This window comes from Nilaparvata lugens, chromosome 11 (genome assembly GCF_014356525.2).
Source record: "Nilaparvata lugens isolate BPH chromosome 11, ASM1435652v1, whole genome shotgun sequence".
In the NCBI taxonomy this organism is placed as follows: domain Eukaryota; kingdom Metazoa; phylum Arthropoda; class Insecta; order Hemiptera; family Delphacidae; genus Nilaparvata; species Nilaparvata lugens.
Genome location: NC_052514.1, coordinates 41,837,965 through 41,850,994, shown reverse-complemented (window position 1 = coordinate 41,850,994; position 13,030 = coordinate 41,837,965).

Here is a 13,030-nt window from a genome sequence, read left to right as displayed (position 1 = left end):
ATATATTATATTCATTTCTATATAATAAAATTATCAAGAAAAGTAATAGCTTTTTGCCATTTGAAAGTAAAATCTCAACTACTCCTAAACTGCAACACGTCTTCGTACACATCGATTTTCACTTTCCTTGCCCTATTACCATAGGTAAGGAAAGTATTGCTTTCCGAAAAAAAATTAAGGTACCACAATCTCTAAATTTCTATACGTTTCAAGGTCACCTGAGTCCTAAAAATTGGTTTTTGGGTATTGGTCTGTATGTGTGTGTGTGTGTGTGTGTGTGTGTGTGTGTGTGTGTGTGTGTGTGTGTGTGTGTGTGTGTGTGTGTGTGTGTGTTGTGTGTGTGTGTGTGTGTGTGGTGTGTGTGTGTTGTGTGTGTGTGTGTGTGTGTGGTGTGTGTTGTGTGTGTGTGTGTGTGTGTGTGTGTGTGTGTGTGTGTGTGTGTGTGTGTGTGTGTGTGTGTGTGTGTTGTGTTGTGTGTGTGTGTGTGTGGTGTGTGTGTGTGTGTGTGTGTGTGTGGTGTGTGTGTGTGTGTGTGTGTGTGGTGTGTGTGTGTGTGTGTGTGTGTGTGTGTGTGTGTGTGTGTGTTGTGTGTGTGTGTGTGTGTGTATATGTGTGTGCGATTCAAGATGGCGGCTAAAATGGCGAAAATGTTGTCAAAAACATGATTTTTCGCGATTTTCTCGAAAACGGCTTCAACGATTTTGATTAAAGTTATACCTGGAAAAGTCTTCGATGATCTCTATCAACTGCCACATCAATCTTCAGATACAATTTAAACAAAAAATTTCGAGTGGAATAGATTGAGCATGAGAATCTCTACAATTAATGCTCTGTAACATTTCAACCTAAAATTAAAAATAAACTCGAAAATCGAGAAAATGTGATTATCCAATAATTGCAAACTATTGGCAACTGTTGATTCTATTAAAAATGATTCACTATGAAGAGATAACAGACCTCGTGTGTCTCCAGCGTTATTACCCTGTCACCAGCTGGCTCTAATCTTTTAATAGTAGACTTGTGATGTGCGGGGAACACTACCGTAGCGTCAGGTGATCAATTTTCATAACGGCAAGGAAAGTGTTGTGTGAGTGCGCCACACCAGATTTTTGTTCATACGATATTATGCCGTCCTTATGAATTCTATCAGATTAAACGGAACTTGACAAATATCTACTGTTTGAAATCATCTGTTTAATCTAATAGAATCTATAAGGACGACAAAATATCGTACGAACAAAAATTTATGTGTGTGTAACTAGCCTAACCCAATAACTCCTTAACCCTTTCTCACTAATCCCTATCAATATAGAAATTGGTATTTTTTTGTGTATTGGAATATGAGCTTAGGTACACTCAATAATAGATTTTCCATTTTTCAACCGAATTTGACTTATGATGCATGGTTTTGGACCGCCTTGATGAGCTGAAAAGAATGAAGTGTAGTACGATGAAATCTGATAATTGTGTCAAAAGTTTGAAATTTTGATAATTGAGGTGTCCTTAAGCGCGCCTCACCACTAGGGAATACTGAAATGAAATGCATCCAACGGGTAATTCTCATAGAACATAATCTCATGAACTTATGTCATTGTGAGAAATATACCAATGTGAGGACAATGTAGTAGGTGATGATGGTTGAAGCTGAAAATTGTGTGTTTTCACAATACAAGGAGCATTGTTGTCAGGTGTACCTGGAAATCTATATGAGATGAAGCGCTCTACCTGATCTCAGATTGTGGAGCACAAAAATACGCTCAGAGGGATCTTGGATCATACATCTAAATGCTAACAATCGGAAAATATTTTTGATCAAAAACTAAAATTCATAAAAAATTATTTTTTTTCAAATCTCACTCATTCTCACTCATTCAGTTATGAAAAATCATAACTCAGTACTATTTGGAGATGGAGAGTTCCGAATCATCTCATTCTATTCAAAATTTAATAAAATGAAATAAAAGGCAGGAGCAAATTTTTCTGTCCGATCACGAGATTTGCAGAAATAGCTGAAAACTGGAAAATGAGCTGAAAATACGAGGTTTTGGGGCCATCCTGTATCTAGCACAAGGAAATTTTGCATGATGAAATTGGTTCTGGTCTTCTCTTATGTACTCAAATAATATATTGAAAAATCTGGTGTGGCGCACTCACACAACTTTCCTTGCCGTTATGAAAATTGATCACTGACGCTAGTGTTCCCGCGCATCTCAAGTCTACTATTCAAATATTTGAGCCAGCTGGTGACAGGGCAATAACGCTGGAGACACACGTGAGGTCTGCTATCTCTTCATAGTGAATGATTTAATAGAATCAACAATAATTTGCAATTGAATAATCACATTTTCTCGAATTAAAAGCTTATTTTCAATTTTAGGTGAAAATGTTACTGAACATTAATTGTAGAGATTTTCACGCTCAATCTACTCCACTTGATTTTTTTTGTTTCAATTGTATCTGAAGCCTGATAATTGGGAATCTATCTGCATTGATGGGGCGGAGCTCCTGGAATTTTTACAGATATGGGACTTGTGGCAGTTAATAGAGCTTCTCGATGACTATTTTAGGTATGAATTTGATCAAAATCGTTGGAGCCGTTTCCGAGAAAATCACGAAAAACCCTCTTTTTGACAACATTTTCGCCATTTTAGCCGCAATCTTGAATTGCAATTGATCGAAATTGTTCGTGTCGGATCCTTCTTATAGTGAAAGGACCTTAAGTTCCAAATCAAATTTCAAGTCATTCCGTTAATTGGGAGATGAGATATCGTGTACACAGACGCACATACACTCATACACACACACACACACACACATACAGACCAATACCCAAAAACCAGTTTTTTGGACTCAGGGGACCTTGAAACGTATAGAAATTTTGAAATTGGGGTACCTTAATTCTTTTCGGAAAGCAATACTTTCCTTAATTATGGTAATAGGGCAAGGAAAGTAAAAATCAGAACTACAATATAATTATTCGCATGCACCAATGTATGTAGTGAGTGGGCTAATGGTGCAACGGTGTAGCTGACTGGGTGTCAGCCTACAAGGAGGACTTGGTGTGATGAGACTTGACGAAGTATCTGAACCTCTTTCACAGTACCTTCTAGTAACTCCCTTCGATATCTCAATAAATAGTCACAACAGACAATCGATGAACTAAAATCTCGAGATGGTCACAATAGACACTCGATGAACTGAGATCACGACGAACTGGGACCCTCACGTGTCAACATCCCAATCAGTAGTTCTTCAACACATCATTACTGTTCACATTCCCAACACGCGAAACTGTCGATCTACTTGCTCTTTTTAATTGCAACTGCAATAACGCACTCCAGCAATGCAAATTGCACATTTTGCACGGTGCAGTGGCAAGCCTGCAGCGTGGTGGCAATTAGCGCGCGAAAGCTTCCAATTGGTCACACAGGCTTGCCAACGTAACAACAGCACTGCAAAACTATTCCCCCGGTGTAATAAAGACGCTGGGGATTCACTTCAAAACTTTCAGTATTGGTTGAATGGTGGGCATTGATGATATATGGAAGGATTGCTGACAGAGGGACGTGAATCTCAGTGTAGGCTACTAATGTATCACACTGTTTACACGCATATAATATTCACACTATTGGTGTAATAAAGTATGGAGCCCGCTTTTGAATCGAATGTACCGCTTCTATTACAGAGAAAGATTTATAAATCGTGTTCAAACTCCATTCCTTACACTTAATTTAGTAATTATCCCACCACGCTCATAAAAACACTCAAGGTATTGTTGTTACATTCATTACCCACATTTTCCCCACATAGATTTTGTTACCTCACACCAATATAGTGATAAATTGTCGTAGATGTAATAAAAACACTTGTTCATTGTAGGTGCACTTATTAGAAATTCTTGTGTTTCAAGCGTGACGTATTGACTGATGTATGCAAAGTGCTTGTGCATACATTTTCATACATGTTGTATTCCGGGTGAGAACAATTTATTACTATAATATTAGTGTGAGGGAACAGCAAAATCTATGCATGTGGGTAATGAATGTAACTGAAATACTGTGATGTGTGAAATCGGGGACCTTGGAGTATTAAGACATTGTCGAGGTGTCAGAAAATTATCCGTCATGGATCTTAATACACTCACTCTAGTAGGCCTACACATATTATTATTGAATCATATTCACTATGAATTTTTATAATTCATTGATTGAAAGCTACCTATTGGGATTATTGTATGAATATTGTTCATGAGTGTAACTTTATAATTCTCCTTGATACAGACTTGAGTGGAACTTGTAGAGAGAGCTACAAAGTCTCTAATCTTCCTGATTGAGAGTATTTTAATCTTATCACTCAATACCATAGTCAAGGGAAGTATTGTTTCCCTAATGATTAAGCTACACAGTTTTCAAGATTCTTAATATTAAATAATACATAAGAATACTAGCAGTCAGGCTCGCTTTGCTCGCCATATCCGTCTAGCCAGGGTGCTCCACCACCTGGACCCCGACTGGATTGTCCAGAAATGAGATCAGCGGGCTCGCTTCGCTCGCCTGCATTTTTCATTTGAGCATGCTTCATTCCATCAGAAAGTCAAAGTATTCAGAAAACGCAGAAAAGCTGAGAAAAACGCTGATTTTGGGCGTATCTTTGATGAAGTATCAAAGTCACGTCATCAGAACATTTTTAGACCCTACCTAAACCTCTGTCTGGAATTTGGACATTTTCTGTCTATTACTTGATGATAGAACTGAGAAAACGCAAAAAATGCTAATTTTGGACGTATCTTTGGCTTTATTTCAAATTCCTTCTAATAACACAACATTATTACACCCTAGTTTAGCTTCTGTACTAAATTTGAACAAGTTCTGTTCATTTGTTCTCGATAAATCTGAAAAAGCCAAAAAACCCTGGAAAAACGGTAATTTTGGGCGTATCTTTGACGTTATTGCAAATTCCTTCTAACACAACATTATTATAACCTAGCTGAGCTTCTGTACTAAATTTCAACATTTTCTGTTCTTTTGTTCTCGATAAAGCTGAGAAAACGCTAAAAAAACGCTGGAAAATTTTGGGCGTATCTTTGGATTTTTTCCCAAAACCGTTTTTAGTGCGCCTCTAAAGGGCCAACTGAACATACCTACCAAATTTGAACGTTTTTGGTCAGGTAGATTTTTAGTTCTGCGAGTGAGTGAGTGAGTGACTGAGTCAGTCAGTCAGTCAGTCAGTGAGTGCCTTTTCGTTTTTATATAGATTAAAGATTAAAGATAGAGATTCGTAACTGGGAGCCCCAACATTTATCATCATACTTATCACACCTAACTTTATTCGACTAGTAGATCTGTGGAAACAAGGGTTCCTTATCCTACCTCAAAATCAAAGATGAGAACACAATAAAAGTTATCAAGTACTCTCTTATTGTATCACAACACAACAAGTTCCAATTCTTCAAGAGCCTTTTACAAGAATAATATTGTAGGTGCAGATGAAAATTACTGAGATATTGCATTTATTCAAATGCTGATAAATTATTATTAAATAGATGGATTATTGAACGAAAATCCAAATTAAATGCTGTAAATCACCCCGAAGACTTCTGCTACTGCAAATATTGACAATAGGGTTAACAGCTCGATGGAAATTCGACGGGCTGACAAATAATTCTTGAATAGTAGCGCTCATCGGATTCCCATCTAGCTGTTTACCCTGTTGTCAATATTTGCAGTAGCAGAAGTCTTCGGGGTGAATTACAGCATTTAATTTTGATTTTGGTTTAATAATGATTATTAATAATATTGTAGATGCAGATGAAAATTACTGAGATTTTATTCAAATGCTAATGAAGATAAATATTCATTATTAAACGAAAGGCAGGGTGATTGAAAGTATTTAATTTGGATTTTCGTTTAATAATAATTATTATTAATTGTAGTTGAACATAGATAAACAAATAAACAACAACAAAAAATGTTAAGGTGATAAGAAAAGAGGATACTCAACAAATTCTATTCTTTTTCAATAATATTTCAGTGGCCCTAAAGAAAACAGCTATCTCTTGACATTATATCTACGCTTTTCTCATAATACACTTGTATGGACTTTGTGTTTAATCAGTGTTAATCAGATAATTTGTGTTTCAAGGACTGTTTGCACAGACGCAGTCCAAACGAAATCTCAGCTTTAACTAGATTGAAACAATGTTGAGCTACATTTGCTATAATGTGATTGTATTGAGATAACCACTAGCTGATTCAATATTCAGTTAAAGCTTCCACTATGCGATTAACGGCACTATTAGGTGCATCGATTTTTGTTCGTACGATTTTTCGCCGTCCTAATAAATTGAGTTCTATTAGATTAAACAGATGATGTTTATCAAGTACCGTTTAATCTGATAGAATTCATAAGGACGGCAAAATATCGTACGAACAAAAATCGATGTGTGTGTAACTGGCTTAACATTTACTAGAATAGTATATAATAGAATAGTACATTGTACATAATATAATAGTACATAATAAAATATGTTACTATATTCACTATGGTGACTATAATTTCTTCAAAAATATTTCTATCATTCAGGGCTAAAGTAAGTCGTAATTTTTTTACGTGAATAGTAGGCTATAACAAAGTCTGTAAAAATAGCAATATATTATAGAAATAATAAGCCGAGCTCCTATGAATTACCAAGGTTTAGTGACTTAATTCGATTATTTTCTCAACTTAATATCGTGATACAAGAGAGTCGGCAATCCAAGTTTATTGAATTGCTATGTTGTAAAAGTTTCAGCCCACACATAATAATTCAGGATAAGTATACGTAAATTCAGCTCTATCTAGAACCGATTATCTACATTATAGTTAATTTCATTTTTTCTGTGCGGTACAAGAACTCAAGCACATATCGTAACTCAGGCATAAACGTAACTCACCTAACTTATCGTAACTCATGTCAGTTTAGCTATCGGTTATTGATGACTTCCTAGCTTAGACATAGCACATTAAGTATTTCCTTCTATACTGTTGCTTATTATAAGTAATTCAATGTCATTATGTCAAGGGTGCAACATTATCTCAGCAAGGGTCTATAGCACGAGAGATCTACATAATAATTTGGAAAGCTAGTTTATTGAAAATCGTTACTTATCCAGAGAAAAATCCCATGTGAGATTATTCGTGATATTATACATGTATCATCAAAATATCATTAGATATCTCTCTCACAGAGAGTATGTGGTAGAGAGGTAGTGGGGAGGATATGTCCAAAGCTCCGCCAATTTATGTAGATGCATAACAATATAATTATCTATAGTTATTATATTACAAATTACTTTTTCATATCATATACAGTTCAATAATTATTTTCTTAGTCTATATTATGTAAATTCATCTATAATTTTGCTGTATTGTAAGCTATTGTATTTAAGTGTATAAGCCAGTATATATTGTAATCTACATAAATAAAGTACTCAATCAATCAATCAATCACACGGCATAAGTTCCTTAAATAAGCTACAACACTAATGGACATATTTGAGGGAATATAAAATGAGATATTCTGATAGTAATAGTTCAATTTTAATTATGCAAATATAATAAAGAGTTTCAAGGAGAGGCTTCAGTTTCTATTCACGGAATGGTTCATTCTCCAAGAATTTAAAGATGTTTTCAAATTCTCAATAATAGACATTTAATTGATAAACTGTAAAACTCGTACAAAACATTTCCAAAATTCAATAACTGTTAAAAAATTACATGATCGTGGAATTTGAAGTTGCACTCAAGGTTAAAAATTTCCATACTAGAATAATTTGAGGTCTTAGAAAACTCAAGTTTGAAAATCATAACTTAAAACTTCTGTATTGTAGAGGATTTAGTCAGTCAACTTCTTACTATGAACAGAAATATTGTGGAATAATTCCTTCATATCAAGGTGATAAAAAAGGATGTCAGTTCCACATAATTTATTTGAGTCGAACTTAAGTTTCAATGCACTAAGGCATCATCTTCAGTGGTCTAACCAGGAAAGCCACTGGAGATGATGCCTCAGTGCATTGAAACTTAAGTTTGACTCAGATAAATTATGTGGAACTGACAACAACGTTTTCATTTCACTTTAATTTAGTCAACTGTTATACATTACTGTAAATTACTCTTCTGGTCTTGTAGAATATCCAATAACTAATTTGAGTAGGATCAACGGAGGCAGTTGACATACTAACAGATTGAATCGATGGAACTATATTCTATAAGGATGATGGTTGTATGACAAATTTCCAACAGGTTAGCGTGGTTAGCGAAGGAATTATATTGTTCGTTTGAGAAATTGGCGGACAGTTATCGGTGGGTTTTGAACTACTAATATGTGTTTGATCAACATCAATCTTTCCCAATTCCAATAAATAGTTTGACAGTATTTTCTACCAACTATTGCGATAACTAAAACTCCTCCTGGTGAATCTTGTGATCATTACTCATTTTGTTTTGATTTACAAATATAGACCTTAGCCCATCATCATTCTACTATAACTAATTATTATCCCAGTAGTCATACTCTAGATCGATTTCCCTACTAGTTTTATCAGTTTCACGGTCAATTAAATCGTTCAGCCGCTCTACTCTCTCACTATACTCATCTTCAACCTCTCTGAAAGGATCAGGCCTGTACGGTTCGCTCGCACTGATCTCCAAATCAGTTGGAACATATTTTCGTTCATGATAGATCACTGTATCATCATAACCACCGGGCGTATCCCTCACTATATGTATCTCTTTTCTCCCCGAATTTGGGTCAGCTTCCTCGGTCACAAAATTAGGGTGATGTCTCTGATGTCGAGTTTGTAAATCTTTTCTGGGTTCGGTAAGGTTTGGGGTGACTTGAGATTTAGGGTCCCCAAGAGGAGAAACTCCAGGAGAGAGGATTCTGTTATCTCCCGAAGTTCTGAAATCTCCGGGACCTCTGAAATCTCCAGAACTCATGTACCTTCCATCTCCAGAACCTATGTACCTTCCATCTCCAGGACCTCTATAATCTCCAGAGCTCCACCTACCTTCTCCAGCGCCTCTGAAATTCCTAGGATCACCGGGAAAAGGTTGAGAGCCATACGCTGGTCTATTATGATACTTTGGGGGGTGAACAGTATGTTTAAACCTGCTTGGAGGTACTTTCGACATAGGATAATAGTACATAGGCATACCTACTTTCCTAACTACATTCCTGGGCATCATACATCCATTACAATTACTACTTCTGATTATAAATTTAGGTTTCCTAGGGACGGGTGAGTTTACTATGATGATTTTCCTGTTTTTTCGATCATAAGGTGACCGTTTACGAAATACGTACATACCTCCACCATCATTGTAAGGTCTGTCATTGTAAGGTCTGTCATTGTAAGGTCTGTCATTGTAAGGTCTGTCATTGTAAGGTCTGTCATTGTAAGGTCTGTCATTGTAAGGTCTGTCATTGTAAGGTCTGTCATTGTAAGGTCTGTATGGAGGTTGAGAGTATCTATTGAAGGGTGGTGGCTGTTGGAGAGGAACTGATCTATAAAACCCGACATCTATAGACTCGTTCAACGGTTTGTAACTGACTGTAACGTTTTTCACATCATCGTTAGGTTTCTGAACATTTTCATCAGGAGTTTTTTCGTTTTCTGTACTCGCCGCTGCTATCACATCTTTAGGATATTTCAAATACTTGTAGTAAGGCTTAGTTTTGTAGAATTTGTCTCTGAACTCAGGAGGCTCAAGTTTGTCATCCTCAAACTGGTCCGACAAATCTACTTCCCCCTCTTCTTCTTCACCCTCTCCCTCTCCTTCCCTTTCCTCCTCAACTCTACCATCATCATCCTCACCTCCATTCAACCCTTCTTCTTCTCCATTTTTAACATTTTCTTCTCCTGCATCCTCCTTGGTATAATCCTGATCACTGCCATCTCCAGTCATATCATACATCACAGGATCTTCTCTCCATTTCTCCACCTTGTCTTCAACATCATCACTTCCATTGTCATCTTTCTCCTTCACCGCGTGACCTCCAGTAAAATTTATTTTCTCAGAAGGTGTCGAATAATAACCTCTGGGATGTTTGATGTTCCTTTGTTTGGTCCTATTGTAATCGTTCCTGAAGTCCTTGTGGAACTCCCAGACATCTTCAGGTGGTTCAACACTTATGTTCTCGGAAGGTGTTGGATGGTGTCCTTTTGGATGTTTCGTGTTTCTCTGTCCAGTCCTATTGTAGTCGTTCCTGAAATCCTTGTGGAACTCCCAGGCATCCTCAGGTGGTTTCACAGCTCCTATCAGGTCTTGCAGCTCACTGGGTTCCTTGTCGATGTCAACGAATTCTTCAACTTCTTTCAAGTCGGTTTTGGAATAATCGACAACTTTTTTTAGGTCGATTTTGGAATAATCGACTGGTACCATGATGGGTGAACGTGTGTGACGCCTCGGAGTTGTTTTGAGGCCAAGAGACTTTGAACAGTTTGATGTGAGATTGCTTGTCAAGTAACTGTCCTTGCGATTGCAGCATGTGTTGTTGTCAATGGTGTTAGAGGATGCAGTGTTGTCCTCCAATATTCCTGAAAATGATAATTGATTTGAGACAGTAACTGAATGATCGGAGAACAGGTTAAAGTGGAACCTGAGTGTGATTCAGTTTTTTTAACGGACACATATCACTCATTGATACTGGACACATCAGTATCAGAGTTCAGAGTCCTTTACATTTTATAATTCTACAAATATTCAAGTTTTCATGTTATCATGATCTCAGTTGAAGAAATGTTTTCGATAAACTTGGACTAGTCTTATTGGGATGCATTTTGTATTATATGAATTTTAACGAATGAAATTAAATTCAATTCAATAGTGCACGTGACCGGTCTAATGTAAGTGGATCTCTTAGTCTATAATACGTTTGATGCTGTAAGTTTGTGTAAGCAATGAGGCAAATTAATATTTAGCTCATTATAATGTCAGTGGAAAAGATATTAACACAATGTTGCCACTGTTCCATTTCCACCGCCTTCTTTACTACGAGGTGGAGAAATTTCAAGAATTGAGTCCTACTTTAGCCTATAATGACAGACAAAGATAGCAAACGAATGATAATCAGGTGCTGACTTTAAAACGTTGATCTTACTATAGAATCTGTGTTGCTTCTCACAGCTTCTTAGGACACAGGACTGTCAATAGACATTGTAGGCTAACGCCATCTAGCGGTAGTGAGTAGAACTACCGCTGCAATGGTTGCTCGTTTTCTCCGCTAGATCTCTCTGCAAAGCAAATCTTAACTTCAAATAATAAATACTTCTTGGAGCAAGAGTCACAGGATACAGCAATCAGTACTCAATTTCTATAATCTATTATGGAAGTTTTCTCTGCAAAAGCAAATAGTAACAAGCTGCAATAATAATCATTGTTGCCATCGGTAATATATTATTGTTGATTTATTGTTATTGAATCAAGAAAAAATGCAAGGTAAATTCCTCTTGAATCTCTCTGCTGAGGATATAAATCATTACTGAAATTAGTTTGTTACAGGCAATAATAATAAGCTAGTCTACTTTCTTTCTGATGTCGGTAGAAGTGAAATTGAATCGACAGTTTTAAATGTTATAAATCCAATAAATTAATAATTGTAATTTGAAACAATAAAATAATATTGTCATTGTAGTATAGTATAGTATTTTTGGGGTTCGTTCGTTCGTGTGTGTCAGTTGATAGTTAAATGCCTAAATCAAAAATATTGATGATCCACTGTTTTTACAGCTTTGTCATTAAAGATGAAAGGATCATGTCAACCTTTTTTGGGGTAATATGCACCATCTACTGTACCTTCATCGCTAATTTAAGATAACAGTCATGAAGTTCAAGATTATAGTCGCATTAATTAATTTTCCATTTCTAACTTCAACCAATACCTGAGCTATCTGCGTTTTAACAGATTGTACATACGGGCCTTACTGTTACTGTTGGAACTTGGTGAATGAAGAGGTATCACCTCTCGGTATAAGCTGTATTTTCTATAAAAGGCAGTGGCAAGGCAGGGAATTGGCAACACTGTTCTCCTATCTTTGTCCATTGCTTGTAGTCAACGTAGAGCTCACTATAGTAGATTGTATACTATAGTATTATTATAATGATACTCAAGAATACGTTTATTGGAAGAGACTCCACTTGCAAGTTAAAACTAAAAGAAAAAATAAAGTAGTCCACTGTTAAGTCAGTTGTATTGAATCATATTTATCAATCATTTACCATTTCACTGACAATTCAGTTTATGAATTCCGTTGTTCCAATTTTAGTAGCTTGAACCATTTCACTGTTTTCATCAATTATAAGAAAATCAGTAATAATTGTTGACACAGCTAACAACTGTCTTATTATGGTATGAACTAAAAACAATGAATGATATTGCAGAAAAAATATATTCATTTTAAAATCTCACTTTTATCATCAGAGTGAAGACAGACCGTACTTATAATAAATATAATATGATTGGGAGAAGACAACAGGCATAGCCCAAAACTGTCTTCTCTCAAATTTTTACAAATAAAAGTTTTAAAAAATAATAAGGTTAAGATCTCACTTCCACTTCAAAAAGTCCAATTTCCACTTCAAAACTAATGACTGAACTAAAAATTTTGAATTTTTATACTTAAAAACTGATTAAAAACAAAAATATTTCACTCAAATCTCTACAAATTAGAAATTTTTGAGTAATTTTGCAAAATTTTGAGCCAGAAAAGAAACACAACTTCACTATTAGCACAGCTGATATTATTATTATGATATATATTCATTAAAACTATAACTATGTAACTATATAAACTATATATTATTATAGTAGCTATATTATTATTCTATAGTACTATATATTATAAACATAATATAAAACTATATATTATTCATAGTAGCCAATACAACGATGATCTGAATATAATCAGCAATCTATTTAAGGTGGAAGATCTCAGAAACTGATCGCCCTACTTCTTCGAATCGAACTAGGCCTATTCCATTGTTACTT